This window comes from Miniopterus schreibersii (assembly GCF_964146895.1).
Source record: "Miniopterus schreibersii genome assembly, chromosome: 13".
Lineage (NCBI taxonomy): Eukaryota > Metazoa > Chordata > Mammalia > Chiroptera > Miniopteridae > Miniopterus > Miniopterus schreibersii.
Window position 1 is genome coordinate 56,386,963 of NC_138113.1, and position 22,895 is coordinate 56,409,857.

At 44.4% G+C, this 22,895-nt stretch overlaps 1 protein-coding gene across 1 annotated transcript in view; it reads right to left on the bottom strand.

Annotated features, from left to right (window-relative positions):
- The window catches only part of GPR45 (G protein-coupled receptor 45), an 86,941-nt gene extending 66,000 nt beyond the window's left edge, over positions 1–20,941 (bottom strand). The window contains exon 1 of the mRNA XM_081157026.1: positions 20,898–20,941. The gene's annotated coding sequence lies outside the window, so the exon portion shown is untranslated. The remainder of the gene's footprint in view (positions 1–20,897) is intronic.
- Between the last annotated feature and the right edge of the window lie 1,954 nt (positions 20,942–22,895).

Sequence of the window (22,895 nt, forward strand, 5' to 3'; positions counted from 1 at the left end):
AGTCTGCATTCCCACTAGCAGTGCACTAGGGTTCCCTTTTCTTAACATTCTCGAGAGCACTTGTTTGTTGATTTATTGGTGGTAACCATTCTGATAGGTATGAGGTGATACCTCATTGTGATTTTTATTTGCATTTCTCTGATGATTAGTGACGTTGAGCATTTTTTCATATGTCTCTTGGCCATCTGTATGTCCTCTTTGGAGAAGTGTCTATTTAGGTCCTTTGCCCATTTTTAAATTGGATTGTTTGTCTTCCTGGTGTTGAGTTATATGAGTTTTTTATATATTTTGGAAATTAACCCCCTATCAGACGCATCATTGGTGAATATGTTCTCCCATATAGTGGAACCCCATATTTTTTAATTGAACCAACTTTCATATCTGGCTCTTTCATTTCTTTCCATTGCCGATATTGAAACAATATATGAAGATTCCATATCTTAGTACACCTGGAATTAAAAGTATGCTCTTTTCCATGTTCCATACTTTTGACCTGTTCAGAATCTCACTATCTCTTTCTTGAATTATTTAAATGGTTTCCTAATTAGTCTTTAAACTGACTACTTCTCCCTTTCTTCCAGTCTCTGTGATTCTCCAGATTGTGCCAGTTTTATTTCCTTTAACATAAATATTATCCTTTCTCTTCCTCTGTAACTTTTGATAGATCATCACTGACTACTTACTCAAACTTATACTCTTTAGCTTAATAATAGCTCAATTTCCCATTGATAGCCTTATCACCCCCATTTTCACACACAATCTGATGCTGCAGCAAGGATACTTCATTTCTGGATCCCTGAAACATGCTGTGCAGTTTGCTCCTAAGCTTTTCACTCTTGTTTTTCCTCTGTTTGTAATGGCCCTCCTTGCCCACTTGGGTCAGGGCCAATTATCTTAAGGAAACCTTTCTTGATTATCCAAGACAGAACTGATGCCTTTTCTCCATCGGAAACCATAGCTCTCCGCTCACATCTCTCTTTAAACTGATTTCCAATTCATTTTATAGTTTTAATACATCATGTATGGTCCCTGCAGAATCTCCTCTTGTTCAAAATCAAGATTGCTTGGGCTCAGTGGTCCAGGAAGTAGAGCAGGCCCATCAGTGGCTGGTAAGACTGGACTAGCTTCACCAGGAAGCAGAAAGTATGGCAGTGAAACATTTGCTTACTTCTAGAAAATGTGACAGTTTCAAGAGATTCTGTTCTCTCCTCAGCTTCCCTGAAAGTCTAGGGAAGGAAGCTTTACATCTATCATGTTTGCCTTGAAGTCAGTTTTGGAGACCTTCTAGAGCAAAACTCCCCTGCCTTTCATCATATCTACCTGTCATATCTGTAATATGGACAGTTCATGCTTTAGGGTATAGGTACTTTCTCTGTAAGTGGGGACTGGCAGCATGAAAAATGAGGGAAGAGAGAAACTGCTTGGGTTTAAGTCTTCTTTGTGGTTTACTAGCTCTGTAAACTCTGAACAAATTACTTAACTTCTTTGTACCTCAGATTCCTCATCTTCAAAAAGAGTACAATTATAAAACCTACAATGAATCCATACAAATGCTTAGCCACAATCAGAAATAAGAAAATATGAGGAAAGAAAACTAATCTTGCAAGTAAAGCCAAATACTTAACAAATATAGGAAATCACATATTTTAAAAACTATTATGAAGGTCAAATAATGCATTAAACTCTACTTAAACTATAATAAATAGGAGATACACAACACAAAATGACCTAAAACATGACATCAATAACATAAAGAATGGAGGAAGGAGTAAAAATGTAGTCCTTATAGGATATATTCAAACTTAAATACTAACAGTATAAAATAGATATAGAATCATATACATAAACCTCATGGTTCGCACACACCAAAAACCTGCAAAAGCTACACAAAGAATATAGAGAAAGGAAAGAAAACGCTAAAGAAAACCAGCACAAGGAAAGAAAAAGCTAAAGAAAACCAGCGCAAGGAAAGAGATCAAGAAAAGAAGAAAAAGAGAGCTATAAAAACAACCCCCAAAAATTAACAAAATACGAAAAAGTACATACTTATCAGTAATTATTTTAAATGTAAATGGATTAAGTTCTCCAATAAAAAGACATAGTGTAGCTGAATGCAGTAAAAACGATACATTTATATGCTGCTCACGAGACTCACTTCAAATCAAAAGACACATACAGACTGAAATGAAGGAATGGAAAAAGATATTCCATGCAAACAGAAATGAAAAGAAAGCTGCGGTAGCAATACTCATATCAGACAAAATAGACTTGAAACAAAAAAATATAAAAAGGGCAAAGAAAGACATTACATAATTATAAAAGGGTCAATTCAAGAAGAGGGTGTAACGATCATAAATATTTATGTACCCAACATAAGAGGGCCTAAATATATGAAATAATTATTAATGGACATGAAGAGAGAAATCCACAGTAATACAATAATAGTAGGGGATCTTAATACCCTACTCACATTAATGGATAGGTCATCCAGACACAAAATTAATAGGAAAATAATAACTTTAAATGTCACATTAGGTGTCACATTAAATCACATCAACTTAGCACGTTCATAGCACATTTCATCTTAAAAACTGCAGAATAAATATTTTTTCAAGTGCATATGAAACATTCTCCAGAATAGATGACATATTAGGCCACAAAACAAGCCTCAATAAATTCAGTTTCAATCAAGAAGACTGAAATCATATCAAGCATCTTTTCTGAGCACAATGGCATGAAACTAGAAATCAACTACAGGAAGAAAACTGGAAAAAACACAAATATGTGTAGACAAAACATCATGCTACTAAACGACCAATGGATCAAGGAGGAAATCAAATAGGAAATAAAAAACTATCTTGAAACAAATAAAAATGAAAACACAACTTTTCAAAATTTATGGGATGCAGCAAAAGCAGTTTTAAGAAGTTCATAGTTATATAGGCCTACCTCAAGAAACAGGAAAAATCCAAATGAACAGTCTAACCCTACACCTAAAGGAATTAGAAAAAGAAGAACAAACAAAACCCAAAGTAAATGTACAGGAGGAAATAGTTAAGATCGGAATGGAAATAAACAAAATGGAATTTTAAAAAAATAGAAAAACTAAGATTCTTTGGAAAGATAAACAAAATTAACAAATCTTTACCAAGTTCATCAAGACAAAAAGAGTCTAAATAAATAAAATAATAAGTAGAAGAGAAGTTACAAACAACACCACAGAAGTACACAGAACATTAAAAAATACTACAAGTAATTAGATGCCAACCAATTCGACAACCTAGAAGAAATGGATAATTTCTGGAAGCATATAATCTTCCAACACTGAACCATGGAGAAACACAAAACCTAAACAGACCAATTACTAGCAGTGAAGTTGAAGCAGTAATAAATATTAAAAAAAGACTCCCAACAAATAAAAGTCCAGGACTAGACAGCTTCATGGCTCAATTCTACCAAACATTCAAAGAAGAAATAATATCTATCCTTCTTAAACTATTTCAAAAAATTGAAGAGGAAGGAATGCTTCCAAACTCCTTCTATGAAACCAGCATTACCCTGATACAGACAAAGACATTACTAAAAAAATTACAGGTCAATATTCTTGATGAACATATACAAAAATTATCAACAAAATATTAGCAAACTGAATTCAACAATACATTAAAGCATTTTACACCATGATCAAGTGGGATTCATCACAGGGATGCAAGAATGGTGCAACATCTATAAATCAATAAATGCAATATATTTCATGTTAACAAAATATAGAGACTTCAAGATGGCACAGGTAAATGTGGTACTTGAATCCACACACAACCACATCAAAATTACACCTAAGCTTCAGAACAACCATCATGTAGAACCACCTGAAATCTAGCTGAATGGAAGTCCTACAACTAGGAATTTAAAAAAGAAGCCACACAGAGACTGGTAGGAGGGGCAGAGTCTGCAAATAAGCTGGTCCCACACACGCAAGTGGTGTATAAAAATCAGAAGGAATATTTTGGCTGCAAAGGTCTCCCCTGAGAAGCAAGGGGTCCCAGCCCTATAACAGGCCCCCAAGCCCAGGGTCCCAGAGACGGGAAAAGAAGTCCCAATTACTTCTGTCTGTAAAAACCAGTGAGCACTGTGGCTAAGATGGAGGGCTGCCAGAGTCCCAGGGAGTTCCCCTTAAAGGGCCTATGCAAAGATTTACACAGACTTTCTCCCTCTGAGCTCTAGCACTGGGCAGCAGCTTGAAAGGCACCACCAACATATGGGGAGGAACTGAATTGTCTGACATCAGGTTGAGAGCTGGGGGGAAGCTTTCTGCCAGACAAAAATGCTGGCAGAGGCCATTGTTCCTTTTCTGACAACCTCCCAACAGAGCCAGCAGGTGGGTGCTATAACTGAGTCTCCATTAACCTGGCTCACACTGTTTATCCCACCCTGGTGAGTTCCTCAGAGCTTGCCCCACCCAATTTTTGGGCCCACCCAAGCTGTTTTCAGTGGCTTTACCATAGGAAGGGCTGTCTTGCCTCATACTTCGGACTTTCCTAAAACCTCCTAAACAAGTAGCATCTGACCTCTGTGTACATAATACTTCTTGCTAAGTGGTCCCAGACCTGGCACTAGCAGCAGCCCACCTTGTTCACAGCTTGGCCTCTCTGGGCACCGCCAAGCCCAGCACAAATAGCAGCCATCTGAAGATCACTCTGTAGCTCATGCTGGGTGGCTGACTTTGCACTTCCTTGAAGGCCCCTGAGCCAGTGCACCCAGTGGAGACTTCAGACCATGCTGGATTACAACCCTACCACCTCCATGAGCAACACACTCAAGGCATGGACTTGGTGAGCACCAAAGCTGAACTGAAACAACTTCTGTTCCATGGGGTCAACTCCTGCACAGCAACTCTTCCACTATAGTCATAGCCAGTCCTCACAGCTGGTCAGTCTAGGGGTTAATCCTTCCCAGTAACACCAACAGCAATCAAGGCTCAACTACAACAGGACAGTGCACATAGCCCACACAGGGGTACACCTGGCACACCCAGCTTGGGTGACAGTGAGGTTGCACCAGTGGGCCCTACACAAGGTCACTCTACCAAGTCTGGGAGATGTAGTAGCTCTACCTAATACATAGAAACAAACATAGACAAAATGTGGAGACAAAGAAACAGGTCTCAAATAAGAATAGGACAAAGAAGTAAATGAAATGGAGGCAAGCAAACTACCAGATACAGAGTTCAGAACAATGGTTATAAGGATGCACAAGGAACTTAGTGAGAACTTAAAGGAACTTAGAATTTCAACAGCATGAAAAAGGATACAGAAACCATAAAAAAGAACCGGTCAGAAATAAAGGATACACTAACCGAAATGAATAATAATATACAGGGAATCAACAGTAGAGTAGCCTGGTTGGCGTGGCTCAGTGGTTTACTGAGCAACGACCCATGAACCAGGAGATCATGATTCGATTCCCAGTTGGGGCACATGCCCAGGTTGCAGGCTCAATCCCTAGTAGGGGCTGTGCAGGAGGCAGCCAATCAGTGATTCTCTCTCATCATTGATGTTTCTATTTCTCTCTCTCTCTCCTTTCCTCTCTCTGAAATCAATAAAAACATTAAAAAACAACAAAACAGTAGAGTAGATGAAGCTGAGAATCAAATCAGCAATTTGGAATATAAAAACGCAAAAAACACCCAGTCAGAACAGCAAAAAGAAAAAAGAATCCAAAAAAATACAGTATAAGGAACCTCTGGGGCAACTTCAAGCATACCAACATTTGCATCGTAGGGTTGCAAGGAGAAGAGAGAGAGCAAGAAATTGAAAAGCTATTTGAAAAAATAATGACAGAAAACTTCCCTAACCTGGTGAAGGAATTAGACATACAAGTCCAGGAAGTACAGAGAGTCCCAAACAAGAGAAACCCAAAGAGGCCCACTCCAAGACACTTCAAATCATAATTAAAATTCCAAAGGTAAAAGACAAAGAGAAAAATCTTAAAAGCAGCAAGAGAAAAGGAGTTATCTACAAGGGAGCTCCCATAAGATTTCCAGCTGATTTCTCAACAGAAACTTTGCAGGCCAGAAGAGAGTGGCAAGAAATATTCGATGTGATGAGAAGCAACAACCTACAACCAAGAGTACTCTACCCAGCAAAGCTATCATTTAGAATCAAAGGGCATATGAAGAACTTCTGAGACAAGAAGAAGCTAAAGGAGTTAGTTCATCACCATCAAACAAGTATTACAAGAAATGTTAAAGGGTCTTCTTTAAGAAGAAGAAAAAAATGATAAAAAAGATGAACAATAAAATGGCAATAAATACATATCTATCAACAATTAAATCTAAAAAGTAAAATAAATGAACAAGCAGAACAGAAACAGACTCATAGATAGAGGGCATTTTGACAGTTGCCAGCTAGGACGGTGTTGAGGGGACGGGTGAAAAAGGTGAATGGCTCAAAAAGCACAAATTGGTTGTACTTTATGGAGTATAAAGTACAACATAGAGAATATGGTCAATAATATTCTAAAATTATGTGTGGTGTCAGATGGGTATGAGATTTCTCAGGATGATAAGTTAGTAAGTTTTGTAATATCTAATCATGAGGGTATATGCCTGAAACTAATATAATATTGTATATAAACCGTAATTAAAAATATTTTTAAATGATTAAATAAATAAATAATAAATAAGTAAAGGGTAGAAACCATATAATCATCTCAACAGATGCAGTAAAAGCATTTGACAAAATTCAACATCCTTTTATAGTAAAAACTCTCAACAAAATAAGTATAGAAGGCACATATAATAAAGGCATAATAAAGGCTATATATATAACAAACCCACAGCTCATATCATATCAATGGTTAAAAGCTGAAAGCTTTTCCTCTAAGATCAGGAAAAAGCCAAGGATGCCCACTATCACCACTTCTATTCAACACAGTATTGGAAGTCCTAGCCACAGCAACCAGGAAATAAAAGAAATAAAAGGCATCTAAATTGAAAGAAAGAAGTAGAACGCTCATTATTTGCAGATGACATAATACTATTTATAGAAAAATCTAAAGACTACACCAAAAAAGTTAGAACTAATAAATGAATCCAGTAAAGTTTAAAGCAATATACAGAAATATGTTGCATTTCTATACACCAAAAACCAATGATGAAGAGAAATTAAAAACCAATCTCACTTATAACTACATAAAAAAACAGAATACATGGGAAGAATTTTAACCAAACAGATAAAAGACCTGTACTCTGAAAACTAGAAAACATTGAAGAAAGAAATTGAGAAAGACAAAATAAATAAAAGGATATACCTTGATCATGGATTGGAAGGATTAATATCATTAAAATGTCTTCATTACCTAAAGCAATCTACAGATTCAGTGCAATCCCTACTAAAATACAAATAGCATTCCTCTCATAATTAGAGCAACTAATCTTAAACTTTATAGAGAACCACAAAAGACTCCAAATAGCCAAAGCAATCTTGAGAAAGAACATAGTGGGAGGTATCATACTCACTGATATCAAACTAATCAAAGTTTGCTATAAAGCTACAATAACCAAATCAGTATGGTACTGGCATAAAAAGAGATATATAGAAACTGATGTGTAGAACAATGGAAGATAATAGAGAGCCAGAAATAAATCCTTACTTATATAACCAATCAGGCAAGTATATACAATGGGGTAAAGACAGTCTCTTCAATAAGTGGTGTTGGGAAAACTGGAGCGATACATGCAAAAAAGTAAATTGGACCACTTTCTTATACCATATACAAAATAAACTCAAAATGTATTAAAGACTTAAATGTAAGACCCGAAACCATAAAACTTTTAGAAGGAACCATAGGTTGTAAACTCTTTGACAATGCTCTTAGTAATATCTTTTTGAATGTGTCTCCTCAGGCAAGGGCAATAAAAGAAAAAATAGACACATGGGACTACATCAAACTAAAAATTTTTGCTCAGTGAAGGAAACCATCAACAAAACAAAAAGGAAACCTACTGAATAAACGATATTTGCAAATGATACATCTTACGAGGTCTTAATATCTACAATATATAAGGAACTCATACAACTTAGCACCAAAAATACAAACAATCCAATTAAAAAATGGGCAGAGAACCTGAACAGACATTTCTCTACAAAGGACATACAGATGGCCAACGGGCATATGGAAAGATGTTCAGCATCACTAATCATGGGGGAAATGCAAATTAAAGACATAATGAGATATCACTTCACACTTGTCAGAATGGCTCCATCAACAAATCAACAACAACAAGTACTGGCCAGGATGTGGAGAAAAGAGAACCTTAGTGCACTGTTGGTGGGACTGTAAATTGGTGAAGCTAATACGGGGAAACAGTACAGAGGGTCCTCAAAAAATTAAAAATAGAGCTGTCATATGATCCAGCAAATGCATTTCTGGGTATTTATCTGAAGAACACAAACATTAATTCAAAAGGATATATGCACCCCTATGTTCATTGAAGCATTATTTACAAGAGCCAAGATACAGAAGTAGCCTAGGTGTCCACCAATAAATGAATGTATAAAGATGTGGTATATATAAATATACAATAATATATTATTCAGCAATAAAATATAATGAAATCTTGCCATTGGCGACAGCATGGATGGACCGAGAGGGTATTGTGCTAGGGGAATAAATCAAAGACAAGCACCGTATTACTTCGCTTATCTGGAATCTAAAAACAAATGACTAAGTAACACAAACCCAAACAGACCCACAGATACAGAGAGCGAGCTGATGGAAGCCGGAGGGGGAGGGGGAAGGGGAAGGAGGGAGAGGGGGAAGGTATAGGAATAAAAAAGTAGTAAAGAAGGAAAGATTGGGTTGTAGAACTAAATTTCTATGTACATTACACACACACATATATACATATATATTTTTAAATATATTTTTATTGTTTTCAGAGAGAGGAAGGGAGAGGGGGAGAGAGAGAGAAACATCAATAATGAGAGAATCATGGATCGGCTGCTTCCTGCACGCCCCTGACTGGGGATCGAGCCCACAACGCGGGCATGTGCCCTGACCGGGAAGCAAACTGTGATCTCCAGGATCCTAGGTCGATGCTCAACTGCTGGGCCATGCCGGCTGGGCACATATATATTTTTTTTATATATTTTTTTAAATGTAATGTGTGAGTCTTATTTGTATCCTGACTCAAAGAAATCAAATTAAAAAGACATTAATGATACAACTAGGGAAATTTGAGTAGTGACTGTATAATGGATGACATTTAGATGTTACATTATTATTTTTTTTAATGCTTGGAACAGTTCGTGGCACTCAGCGAATGTTAATTTCCAATGTTTTCCACCAAAGTGCCCTGAATAGAACATTTGCGAGGCCTGGGTGAATACCCCACATTAGCCTCTATTTGCTTGAGATTTCTTTGAAGCATTCTATTTTATATTAAATATGAAGGTAAGTTATGCCTTCTATTCCGTGATAAAGCTGAGAAGTTGAGTTTTTTAAATATCTGGCTGATCTTCTGAAAAAATATTTAAGAAAAACGTATACTCTAGGAAGATGCTTCCTTCTGTTATCCCTTTGGCACAGGGTGGCACCTCCTAGTGACACACTCCTACCGTTTGAGGGGCAGAGTCCCAGTGGGCCTTGAGCCAAAGATGCGGAAGACCGGAGCTCAAGGCAGCCCAAAAAGTGTTGCTCACATGAGAGCTGTGTGGGGCTGAGGCAGGCCCCTCGTCCCACTCTCTGACCCCTCCTAACTGAGATTCACCACCTCAGCCCATCATTTCTCATTTGGGAGGGCAGCCTCTTACTGCATGAGTGGAATATGGGGATGGGAGCACGGAAATAAAAATCTGGGCCATGACCATCAATAAAATAGGGCAAAAGAGAGCTATAATCTCATGCACTATATTACTGTAATTAGAGCCTCAAGCATAGAGCTCTCTCCTATCCTCTCTCCAAAATAATGAAACAGTTTAACAAATAGTAGTGATTTTACCCTTCATAGTGTGGTGTTCAATGACTGGGTAATTCTGGCAACGGCGTACAGTTAACGGACAACGAGTTCAGTGTGTAAGAGAAAGAGATGGGGAAGGCACATGAAGGAAGACAGCCATGGAATCACAGCACTGCAGAGTTGGGGGGAATCCTGGCACTGCGTTCCCTACACCCCCATTTACAAAAGACAAAACTGAAGCTCAGAGGGGTTCAATGACCTGCAACAGAGGTGGAGTCAGAAATAAAACCCAGGCTCCCTTCTCCAGTTTAATGTTCTTTGCAACCCACATGCTGTCTCCGGGAAACTGCATTAGCAGAGCACTTTAGAAAGCTTTCTGCAGGGCCGCAGACTTGGTGAGCGGAGCCTGTGGGGGGGAGAACACTGCTTTTGTGACTTTCGCTGGTGCCTGTCCTTTCATTGCCTGTGTCCTCCCAAAGTCGTGGCGGATGAATGTCAACAGCCATCGGCAATGAACTTTTGAAAGTTTTTATTGTTTTATCCATTTAGTTCCTTTGATGTAGCAGAGAGGGAAAATCAGTAAGTGCATAAGTTAAGATTTTAGCATACTATTGATAAGGCTGATTGTTTCTTTTCGGTTAGATTTTTATTTCTGAGAACATCAGAAATACAAGTGTGTACATTTCTCAGCCATGCACTATATGTAGGAAACTCAGTAGAGTCGATGCTATTTGTAACGGAGGAACAGGGGTCTCTTAAGGAAATAAGCTGAATCCTCATGAAACGACCCAGAAACGGACTCCAGCCTGTGGATGCGTAACCCCCATTCAATAGTGCACAGATGTGCACTATTTTTCCCCAAAGTGTTGAACGTAAACACAATCACAGCCAAAGTCATTCACAGCTCTCCCTCTACACTCCCCATAGAAAAGGAGGTTGATGCCACTGGAGGTGCGAGGCTGAGCTCATCCCCTCCACTAATCCCAACGACTGTCATATGTCCCTCAATCCCAGAGAAGCCACACGGCGGGGCTGGGGCCTGCGGTCCCTGCCCAGTAACCACCCAACTAAAAATGCACCCCGTCACCAATAGGAACCAAGCCCAAGCCCAACCCGAATGAGGTGGACGGAAAAGCCTGTTCTGCCTGTGATGGGACACGGGCTACTCTGGGAAGACCGATGGCCATCCCGGGGGCCACAGGTAACCACTGGGCGGGAAGCAGCAGTGCAGCTGGAAACAGTCTCTGCACAGAAGTGAGACTCACATTTCTCATCAAAGGTATGTTCTTTACGGTCGTTCTTCTGGTATCAACCCTCCCCCAGCCTTGAAACGCAGGCGGGGCTCAAAACTCTTGCTTAACAGAGTCACTCAAAGTCAGGTTTCCAAATGGGACTAGGAAGATGTTGAGAAGGCAGCTGAGACCAGGGACACAAACATGGGAGACCCCTTCCATGGGCAGCTCTGCCCTTTTGTTGGAGTCATCGGAGGGGCTCTCCAGCAGCAGCCAGGTGAGGGAGGTGGGCGCCATCAGGGGGCCCCCATGCCGTGTGCATCTCTAGGCACCTTCCCTCACAAAGTGCTTGCTTGCAAGGTTATATCTGAACATCCCCGCAAGTCAGCTGCCCAGTGGTAGCGCAGGTCCTATGGTCTTCACTGACTCACGAGAAAACTGGAGGCCAGCGCGGCTGGTGCACAGCCAGGCAGAGGACAGGTACTGAAGGTCCTCTGTTCCCGACACCCGACAGCGCCTCGCCCACTGTCTCCTTGTCTGTAAATGGAGCAACGGTGCCTCCCGCACAGCGTGTTGCGAGGATTAAGTGAATTCATGTAGGAGACATCATTCAGCACAGTGCCTGGTGCACAGAAGTCTTCAGTTTAAGGGTTAGCTCAACCCTACAATATCCTTACAAGTGTCCATTATGACATCCATCTTATAAATAAGGAGACTGAGGCACAGGAAGGAAAATGACTCAGTCAGCCAGCATGTCAAGTGGCCCTGCAGGGCGCAAACGCAGACCCGAGTGAATCCACACCTGTGCTCTTTCCACTCAGGAGCGTGATTATTCCAAGTTCAGGTGCCTGCTTCCGTGCTCTGCGCACTGTCCTCCAGCCCTTGGCCCTGATTTGCATCTCCTGCAGATGTGTTGTGACCTGGTTTGACCAGCAAACACAAGACCTGTCTCAGAAAATGCACAACAAATCCATCATCATCCAAATACCGTGTTTCTCGAAGACTTTGATGACATCAGCAAGGAAGCTCTGGGCCGAGTCCTGGAGCTGCGCAGAGTTCTGAAGCAGAGCCCAGTGTCTGCGGTCAATAATTAACACAAAGGCCCAAGGACGTTCTCATCAGTCTTCCTATGATTTCAAAATTCCTTTCGACTTGATAATTTCCATCTCAGTTCCTTTTTTGGAAAAGGTTAAGTGCACACAAAAGAAGATAATTGGGGGGGAAAAAACCTTTATTTCTAGGGCTTCTTGCATTTAGTAGACATTCCCTAAATGCATGTAAAATGTATGAATAAATTCATTAGGAATAAATGAATTCATATTTGTGACATATTTTCTTCTTGTGAGTTGGCTCAAAGGCCAGTTTTACAGGCACTGACCGAAAACTGCATCCCCAAGAGGTCACAAGTGTCCAGTAATGCTTTGCTACAAGGCCCACTGTCCTCAGGTTTTGGGTGCCTGCCCCTGATGCAAGGATGTCCCCCAAAACATGGCCGGAGACTCATGGGGTGTGCCAGAACAGCGGGAGCTCACACCAGCTCCGCAAGCATGCAACCTGAACTCACTAGGAGGCTCCCACACTTACACCAGGACCCACGGCACAGGCGGGGAGCACCCCTTCCTTCGGGTGCTGAGTTCACTATGTGCGCTTGGCTGGGGACTGGCCTGTTCTGATTCCATTTGCACACATTTGATGACTCTTCAAAAGCATCAACAGTAAACAAGGCCAGCAGGTTGACATCTCTGAGACACGGCGCACTTCGCTGGGAACTCCACCACCGAGAAGCGCTCAGGTCAAGAGAACCGGACTCCTCAGGACACCTGGGCTGGGGTCTTGGCTCTGTGCTCTCACAGGGGTGCTCCTCCGCCCTCCTTATCTATGAAAGTGGCTACGGCAATACCTATTAAACAGAATCGTGCGCACGAAAATGTTTGTGAAAGTGCTTTTTAAACAACGAAGAGATAAGCCGGCCCATCTGAAAGGGCTGCTACCACCCATAGAGGGGCCAGAGAACTAGCTCACTATGTGCCCCTGGACTGCCTTGGCTTGGGAAGAAAAAAAGCTTGTGACATATTTTCAACCGTCGGTAGCAGCAGATTCCTTTATGCACCTACTCTCCGATCGATTACGCTAGAGTTGCCCCAAAGTTAGCCATCTGTGTGCCTGCTGCCTCCGCACTTTTTGCCATGGACAGTTGAATCTCACCTATGTTATAATTTATCAAATATTTCCCCTTACATCAAATTTAAGTTAACTTTATTTCTGTACGTTTTCATCTTGTTTTCATCGATGTCAAAGACTTGACACTCTGGTAACATGTGCTTCTATGCTGCATCCCATAGGTGGGGAAACTCTGCATTAAGCCAAAGGTCACTGTGTCACCTCATCCGTGTAGGAGTGAAGGGAGCCTGACAAAGCATTGTGTGGGCTGGCCCAAGGAATGACATGCATGTCCCCAAAGCGGAGCAAAAGTGCAGCCCTAACGTATTTTAAAGCAACATCAAACTACAACCCATTATCTAACCACACATGATAAAAATTGTTTACATTCCTGTAACAGTTTACAGCTTTAACACGTTCATGGTCATTACAATCTGGCCCTGACCACAAACCTGGCAGCAGGTGGGGTGGCCGATGCCATCCTTTCACACAAGGACCTTAGAGATGTTAAAGGATTTGCACAAGATCGCATTAGAAATGGGGGCGGCACTACTAAAAGCTGCGTCTTCAGCTCCCTTCACTGAAACTCCTCAGGGGTATCTGCTTTTCCCTCTTTCGGAAAAACAACTCTCTCATGCCACCTTTTTATCCATCTGCTCTTCCACCTACCTATCCATTAATCTATCCATTCATCCACCAGTTCTCCATCTGTTTAACCACCTATCCATTGATCCATCCATCCCAACCCTCTACTCATCCACCCGTCTTTCTTTCATCTGCCCTTCCACACATGTGTCCACATCCATCCATTCACTTGACCATCCACCCACTGACCCATCCATCCTTCCATCCACTCAACTTCTGAGATCTTTCTTTGTGCCTGTCACTCACTTTATAAAGCATTAAAACTACCCACCAGTTTTTATTCATATAAAATGAAGTTTTCATTTCAAACAGGAGTGGCAATAAGAGTACTAGCTGCATCGGTTACTTCTCATTTGAAAATCTACCATAGATTTTCCCTGATGAGAGCAAAACAGTAATATGCTCTAATTCCTCCTCTCAAGTGAAATAAAATACCTAGGAGCCTGTCAACAGAAGAATCAGGAAAAGACGTGGCTAATAAAAGTCCTCTTCTTCGTAAGTACATTAGAAGTACAATAATTATGGTTGTGTTGCTGGATCAGTTTAAAGGGCACACTTCCAATTATTTCACATAAATGCCAAGTTCAAATAATTAGAAGTACGTCCCTGAAAGAGTCTTGGAACTTTTGGAAGAGCTAATTTACGCATGTAGGTGTTTTCTCGGGCTACCATTCAGATCCACTTGAATGCACTGTTTGGGTATTTAATTCCTCAATTTCAGGGTCGAGGGCAGTAAACCAATTATCAATGAAGCAGGTGGCCTAACATATTGAGACCTCAAAAAGGGATGCTTGATAGCAGAGAAAAACAAACTTCAAAAATCATACTGGACAGGGTGAATATGAACCTACTGTATTGTCAACTAGTATGTAAAAGGAAAAGCTCAAATATGCAGAAAAAATTTGAAACTTCTATATAAAAAAACAAAACCTAAACACTCCTATTAAAAATTTTTTAAATTTGCCCAAACAGGATAGAACCCAATGAAACTGCTCTTGCCAAGTTTCCCAGTCACTCAAAGCTTCCTTATCAATCAGAGCCTGAGGTCGGCGGCTCTCCCACGCCGGTGTGCAGCTGGACAGCTGGTTAAAACAACTGCTGGGTCCCACTCAGGGTTTCAAAAGCAGAGTCCATAGGTCTGGGGTGGAGCCCAAGAAGTTGTATTTCTCAGTCCTTGGGGATACACTGCTGCTGCTGGTCTGGGGCACCCACTTTGAGAAGCACAACAGTAGACCAATCTCTTGTCTTCATCTCACATAACTTCTCAGCTGCTCGTGACACTAGGGACCACTCCTTATACTTTTGAAGGCCACACTTCTCCTGCAATGTTCCTCAGGATTTGATTCTAGGTTTTCTTCCTTCACCAAAACTTATGGAGCAGTTTCATGCCCTCTGAAGCCTAGTGACCATGTACATCTGGTAGACCCCAGGCTGCAGCTCCAGCCTGACAAAATGTGAGCTTCCTGAGGACACGGTTCATTGTTTGTTCACAACTGCCCCGCAAGTGACAAGAGCATGCTTGGCATATACAATGTGCTCAATAAATATTTGTTACAACTTCCTAGTAGATATTTCTACCTAAATGTTCCACGAGCTAGCTTACAGCTGAAACTAAATGTGTTCAGAAAGAAATATATCAAAGAAGTGTATTTTATAAACCAGATTCTTCCTCCACATTCCCACTGGTACTGTTACCACTGTAATTAGCTAGTTATTAATAGTAATAATGGGAAGAGAGCAAAGGGAAGGCCAAACATTATAAGCATGGTCATTGGGGCAGCTTCATTAGGAAGCTACAGCTTCATAATCCCCAAGAAGCCACCAGTCCACTCCCTGCAAATCACTGGGGGAAGGGATCAAACAAAGGGGGGAGATGGGCACATGCGCAGTGAAGCTGGGGTGACATCAGGAAGGCACTTGCCTGTCAGTCCAGCCTGGGGAATAATGGATTGGCTAGAAGGGTGAACCCACGACAAGCATGGGAAATATTGTAGAGTTAATTGGTTAAGCTCCTGATTATCAGAGTTCCCTCTCTCTTGCCCAACTGCTTGCTTTCTCTCTCTTGGTCCGTGACCCACACTCACCCACCACGTGGCCTTAAGCAGCCCATGGCCCATGGCCATGTGGACCCCACACACAATGGACTGCAGCTGGGAACGCAAGCTAAGCTAGTCAGGGGCTGGACTGGACTTTAATATGAAGCAGAAACTCTGGGCAGTGGCCTTGATTCTAGTCCTGCTGAAGATAAGCCCGGACTTCTTCCTTGGTGAGATGGAGAGAGGTGGGACCTCAGAAACCCCCTTAATGTTACATCATCAGTAAAGCTTTCCACACAGCGCCATCCTCCCATGGGGGGGGGGGTGTGCTCAGGAATTCCTTTCCCCGCAGCACCCCAAGAACTCCACTTCCACTGACAAGAGTACCATCGTCCACCCATTCTATACGATCTAATAAACCTAAGGGTCATCCTTGAATCCTCACCTGTCAAACACCAAGTTGTGTTTGCACCTTCTAGATTTCTTTCAGGTCCATCCATTCCCCCCATTCCTATTGCCACTGCCTAGTCCAGGCTGCCCGTCTCTCACCTGGATGCCCATGGCAGCCCCTCACCCAGTCCTTCATGTAATCTCCCCATCACACAGCAGTCAGCTGAGAGATCAGATCCTGCCGCACCCACCGCTGAAGCTGACCAATCTTCTCGCCCTCAGAGCAAAGCCCCAGTCTTAGTCTTTCTCACTGGGACCCTCCTGACTCTCCAGCTACATTTCACACTCTTCTCCCCAGCCCTGTACTCCAATTATTCCCAACTCAGTTCTGTTCCTCAAACACTCCATGCTCATTTCTGAGTGTGGGCGAGAAAGGGGCCACATACTAAACCTGACAAGCTCAGGGGAGGCCTGCGTGGTGGCCAAAAGTCACCGCATAAGATGGTCTGAAGCTGAAACTTCCTAACTGAAAGCCAGTCGTGATGGGTAGTCATGTCCTAGGCTGGTATCTTCCCTGACAAAGGATAATTTTTACCTTAACTCAGTCTATCTATTGCCTTTTTGCACCTAAGATAACATGTCTTTGGAATGCCAGAGTAATTTCCTTTTTTCCAGACCCCCCCTACTCTGCAGCAGAGACCACAAATCCTCTTATTGTTATTGTTATCATGTTAACTGTTCACTATCCTGTACCCACCTATATAAAAGAAGTTTGTCCTTTTGTTTTATCCAATTCTAGAGATTTCCCAGCTTTCCTTTCTCCCACCTTCCTAATCTATCAGCAATTGATTTCATGTAACCCCTCTGCCTCCTACTTTGATTTTAATGTATAAAATAGGTGCAAAACTGCCACTCTCTGGGGCATTTTCTCCATCTGTTGAGATTTTGCTTCCTGGCAATTGTCAGTTTGGCTCAAATAAACTCATAAAAATTCTCTACAGGTTTGTACGTTTCTTACGTTGGCATGAGCCATGACTCAGGATGTTCTTTCCAGCTGGAATACTCGTCTTTTCCTCCCACTGCATGTTTTAGCTGACTACCTTCTACTCAATTTTCAGTTCCCAACTTAAAAATTCACATCTTCCAAGAAACCTTCCCTTCCCCCCCTCAAAAACAAAATAAACCACCCCCCAAAATTGGGATGGGGTCTGCCTGGGTCCCGCTGACACCCTGTACCTGCACATGCACATACAGATACACACCCGCTTGTTCAATTACTTGCCCAGTTTGCCTCTTCATGGGGAAGCTCGAATCTACACAGCGCTGGGCCCAGGGCTTGAACTGTCACATTTGCTAAAGGACCAGGCCAATCAGATTTAAGCGGGGGGCGGGGGGGTTAAAATAAATTATCTAAAAGCTATTTTAAAAGAAATTACGTTTCTGTGTTGACAGCAGTAGTGGTTATGATGTCTGGGAAGGGGCATGAGGGGCACTCCGGGACGACAGAATATTCAGCACCCTGTTCTGGGTGTTGGTTATATGGGGGCATACATAGGTAAAAAATTCATTAAACTGTACACCGAAGGGCTGTGAATTTTATCTATGTAAATCATTCCTCAATAAAAAGAAATGAGTTATTTTTAAAGCATAGTATAACTCATATGGGGATATAAATATTCAAATGGGCTAAAGCGGTTCATGTGGGATACAATAATGGAACTCAGTAACAACCAAACGCATCGAAGTTCCTTAAGATGCTTTTTCCCAAAGACCCAGAATTACAAACATTGGGAAGCAATTCTTTAAGTCTGTTCTGAAAATGCGATTGTTTCAGATCCACTCTGCCTCATCTAAATCTGAGGCCCCAAAATACTGTTAGGGAAAGAAAGTATTTCAAAGTCATTCTCCACGGAATGACATATACTATTTCAAAACCCCATTTCACAACTCGGAGAGGTTTGATACACAACTAATGATGTATAGTTCACATTGTAGCATCTGAGGTATGACAGAAATGACAGCGGCTGTCCAGCTGGGTCTGCATCACTGTTAGTCACTGTTATCACTTTCTCACACGTAGGAGGAGGGCCAGGGGTCGATGAACCGGCTGTCCAGGGCTCCTTCAGTGCCGACTGAAAAGGAGTCCTACTATCCTGACTTTGAGGGCAGAAAATTTTCTAAGCATGTCAAGAAATTTAGGATGGTGTAGTTGCCTTTCTTACATTAGAACATAAAGCGCAGAAGTTCAAGGTTCATTTCCTAGCCAGGAGGCAAAGGCAGAGGGCTTGGGAGCTTGTTTTCCTTAAGTTGCTTTTCCTAAGGCCCTGTGCTCTCTCCTGCTGGGCTCCCAACAGTCCGGCAGGCTATCCTGGTGTGTGTTCTGAAACACAGCAATTAAAACATTCTTCAGGTCGGGTGAAAAACACCCAGGGGACACTATACGCATCCAAATAATGAGACTCAGAACCACTAACCACGAAAATGGCACTCTGTTGCCTCTAGCCCTCTGGTGATTTTTCTACAAAAGTACCTGTTTTGCTTCTATTCTTAGTATTATTTTAGTCAAAGTTTTATATTCCTTACATCCCTATTTGTTACTGGAATTTTGACACTCAAAAATCAAAGGAGAGGAAATTATAAAACTCCTGATTATCCAATTTAGTGAAGACATTACTGTATCATCATCATCATCGCCACCAAGTGAAAGAAAAGAAATTTCAAAATATATAAAACCTGTCCAGTGGTAGGATTAGCAAGACCGAAAGCAGTACGGCCATCTCCGTGTGACTATGAGGAATGGAGCATCACTGTGCCCCTTTTTCTGATGGGAAAATGGAGGAAACCTGCAACCACAAGGTGATGGAATGCCCATAGCAGATGTACTTATTCCTAATGGGAGAGACTGTCACTTTTTCAAAGTATTTCCCGTGAAAAGGAAATAATCTGATAAAGTTGGTTTGATGGAGAAATGAGCGGGGAAGGGAAGTTGGGGAACTGGGGTGGGCAGCGATCAGGGATGTAGATGATGATGGTGATGGGGATGTTGAGGTGATGGTGAGGTGATGGTGATAGTGATGTTTGGTGATAGGTGATGGTGATGGTTGGTGATGGTGATGGTGATGGTGATGGTAGGTCATGGTGAGGTAATGGTGATGGTTGGTGATAGTGATGGTTGGTGATGGTGATGGTAGGTCATGGTGAGGTAATGGTGATGGTTGGTGATAGTGATGGTTGGTGATGGTGATGGTGAGGTGATGGTGATGGTGATGGTGACAGTGATGGTTGGTGATGGTGATGGTGCTGCTAGGTGATGGTGAGGTTATAGTGATGGTGAGGTGATGGTGGTGATGGTAGGTGATGGTGACGGATGGTGATGGTGAGGTGATGGTGAGGGATGGTGATGGTGATGGTGATGGTTGGTGATAGTGAGGTGATGGTGATGGATGGTGATGGTGAGGTTATAGTGATGGTGAGGTGATGGTGAGGTGATGGTGAGGTGATGGTGATGGTAGGTGATGGTGAGGTGATGGTGATGGTAGGTGATGGTGATGGTGACGGTGAGGTGATGGTGATGGTGAGGTGATGGTGGTGATGGTAGGTGATGGTGAGGGATGGTGATGGTGATGGTTGGTGATAGCGAGGTGATGGTTGGTGATGGTGATGGTGTTGCTAGGTGATGGTGAGGTTATAGTGATGGTGAGGTGATGGTGGTGATGGTAGGTGATGGTGACGGATGGTGATGGTGAGGTGATGGTGAGGGATGGTGATGGTGATGGTGATGGTGATGGTTGGTGATAGTGAGGTGATGGTGATGGATGGTGATGGTGAGGTTATAGTGATGGTGAGGTGATGGTGAGGTGATGGTGAGGTGATGGTGATGGTGGTGATGGTGAGGTGATGGTGATGGATGGTGATGGATGGTGATGGTGATGGTTGGTGATAGCGAGGTGATGGTGATGGATGGTGATGGTGATGGTGTTGCTAGGTGATGGTGAGGTGATGGTGATGGTGAGGTGATGGTGATGGTGGTGATGGTAGGTGATGGTGAGGTGATGGTGACGGATGGTGATGGTGATAGCGAGGTGATGGTGATGGATGGTGATGGTGGGGCCCCTCCCGGCTTCTCCCCAGTTTCTCCATCACTGCCTGTCCTCTCTGCCGCTTCGGTCCCTGCGCACCTCTGCCCGGAGAAACACAGCGACAGGATTTGCACCCAAGCCGCAGGTCCGCGGGCAAAAGGCAGCTGGTCCCTGTGAGCCGACACCCGCGCTCCAACCCCGCGCCCTGCGCCCTCCGCGCCCACTCGGCGGCGGCCCCTTCGCGCTCCCCGCGCCTCCAAGGCGGGCACCGCAGAGCCCCCCTCCCCCTCCCGGGCCGCGCGCGGCGGGAGGACCAGGGGCCCAGCCCCCGCCCCCGCCTTGGAGCCCCGCGGCCCCGCCCGCCCCCACCGAGCGCCGGCCGCCCGCCACTTACGCCTGCGCCGAGCCCGCCGCCCGTCCGCCCGAGACAAAGGCGACGCGGCCGCCGCGCCGCCCGCCGCTCGGGAGCCGCGGCCGCTGGACCGGAGAGGATGGGGGCGGGGTGGGGAGACGAGGAGGAGGAGGGGGAGACAGGGGGGCGGGGGCGGGGGACGGGCCGCTGCGGAGCCCGGGGTCCTCCGACCGCCTCGGCCCAGATTCGAGTCCCCTCCTCCGGGCCGCCACCCTCCAGGGCGCCGTCCTCCGGGGTCCGAAGCCCCAAACCCTCCCGGAGGGCTCAGGGCACCGCCCCTGCCGGGGTGGGGGGCGGGGGGTGTTGGGGGGGAGGAGAGGGGGAGGAGGGGAGACCCGCGTGTGTGCGTGCTCGCGTGTGAGTTCATTCCTTCCTCCGCGTCACGATCCTCCACAGCCACCCCGCGTCCCGGGCCACCGGAGCCGCCAGGCCCCGCCTCACCTGCCGCCCGGAGGCGCGCCCGCCGCCTCCTCTCCGCGCGCCGCCTCCTGCGCGCCCGCCGCCGCGGTGCGGGGCCGAGCGCCCGCCGGGCCCGGAGGAGAGCGCGCCGCGCCCGGAGCCGCCGCCGCTCGCTGGGCGCCCGCGGGTGGGTCAGGGTCGGAGGGCGCGGGCGAGCCGTGCGCCCCTCCCCGGCCCGGGGACTCCGCGTGGGGAGGCTTCCTTTCTGGGAGAAGTAAGACTTCCGCCGGGCGCAGCCGTTTACACCTTGTTAGGAATAGTAACTTTGATTTATTTTTATTTTTAAAACTTTTTTTATTATGGAATTTTTAAAAATCAGAAGTAGAGAGAATGGTATAAGGAACCCACAAGTGCTCAGCTCCAGCTTCAAACTTTCTTCTTCCCTCCGTCCCTCCCTCCTCCCTGCCTCCCTCCCCCCTGCCTTCCCTCCTTCCCTCCTTCCCTCCTTCCTTCCCTCCTTCCCTCCTTCCCTCCTTCCCTCCTTCCCTCCTTCCTTCCTCCCTTCTCCCTCCCTCCTTCCTTTCTTCCTTCCTTTCTCCCTCCCTCCCTCCCTGCCTCCCTCCTTCCTTTTTAAATCGTATATCTATCGAGGTAACACTGGTTAATGACATTATATAAATTTCAGGTGCACGGCGTTGTAATTCGTCATCTGTACACCGTAGTGTGTGCTCACCGCCTGAAGTCTAGCTGAGACAGGCCAGTGAGCCAGGACAAGTGGTACAGGGAAACTGAGCCCGATTGTTAACAGCAGTTTGCAGCCACCTAATAAACCCAAGCCTCCCTAAACCGGGAACACTTTAGTGTCATGGGCCAAGAACAGAACCGCACCAGAGCAGGAAGCCCCAGATGCCTAGCGAGGGGCGAAATTGGGAAAACAAGAACTTCGTCCCCAGGGTAAACATCTCTGGTGCTGTGGTTTACACCCCTGAGCCTTCCTTCCTAAAGGTAACATCTAGGCCTCAGCTGTATTTCAGCTCCAGGCCCAGGGACGCAGCGAAGCCAGGGGACAAGTGGCGCCTGGCTGCCTCAGGACCAGATACACTGACTAATGACCCCCTGCCCTGGCACTGACCTATTGGTGGAGACCAGGACCCTGAAAGAGCACAGCTAGAGAGCTGATGAATATTCTATTGAGACCCTCCCCTGAGACCTCCCCTAAGATACTGCCTTCAAGAGAGAAATAAAAGCCTCAAGACAAAGGACAGAGGTGGGGCTGGGCTCTCCCTCTGGGGAGCACCGTCCCCCCTTCCTCCCTCCGCCATTGCCTTCCCCCTCTTCTTCCTCAGAGGCCGCGTCTCCTAAACTCTAAGGGACCCCATGAGGCTTGCAACCAGGACAGCAATGGGCAGAGGCAGCTCTTCGCAGGCTAGTGCTCTGAACCTGACCCCAAGGTTTCCTTTCCTCTGGCTCCCCAAAGAGCCAGGGCAGCCCAGCCCAGGCTCTCCTATTGCTTCTCCCATGCTAAGCCCTTTCTGGTTTTACTGTCCCCAGCTTTAATAAATGTTCCCTCGTAGTCATCTG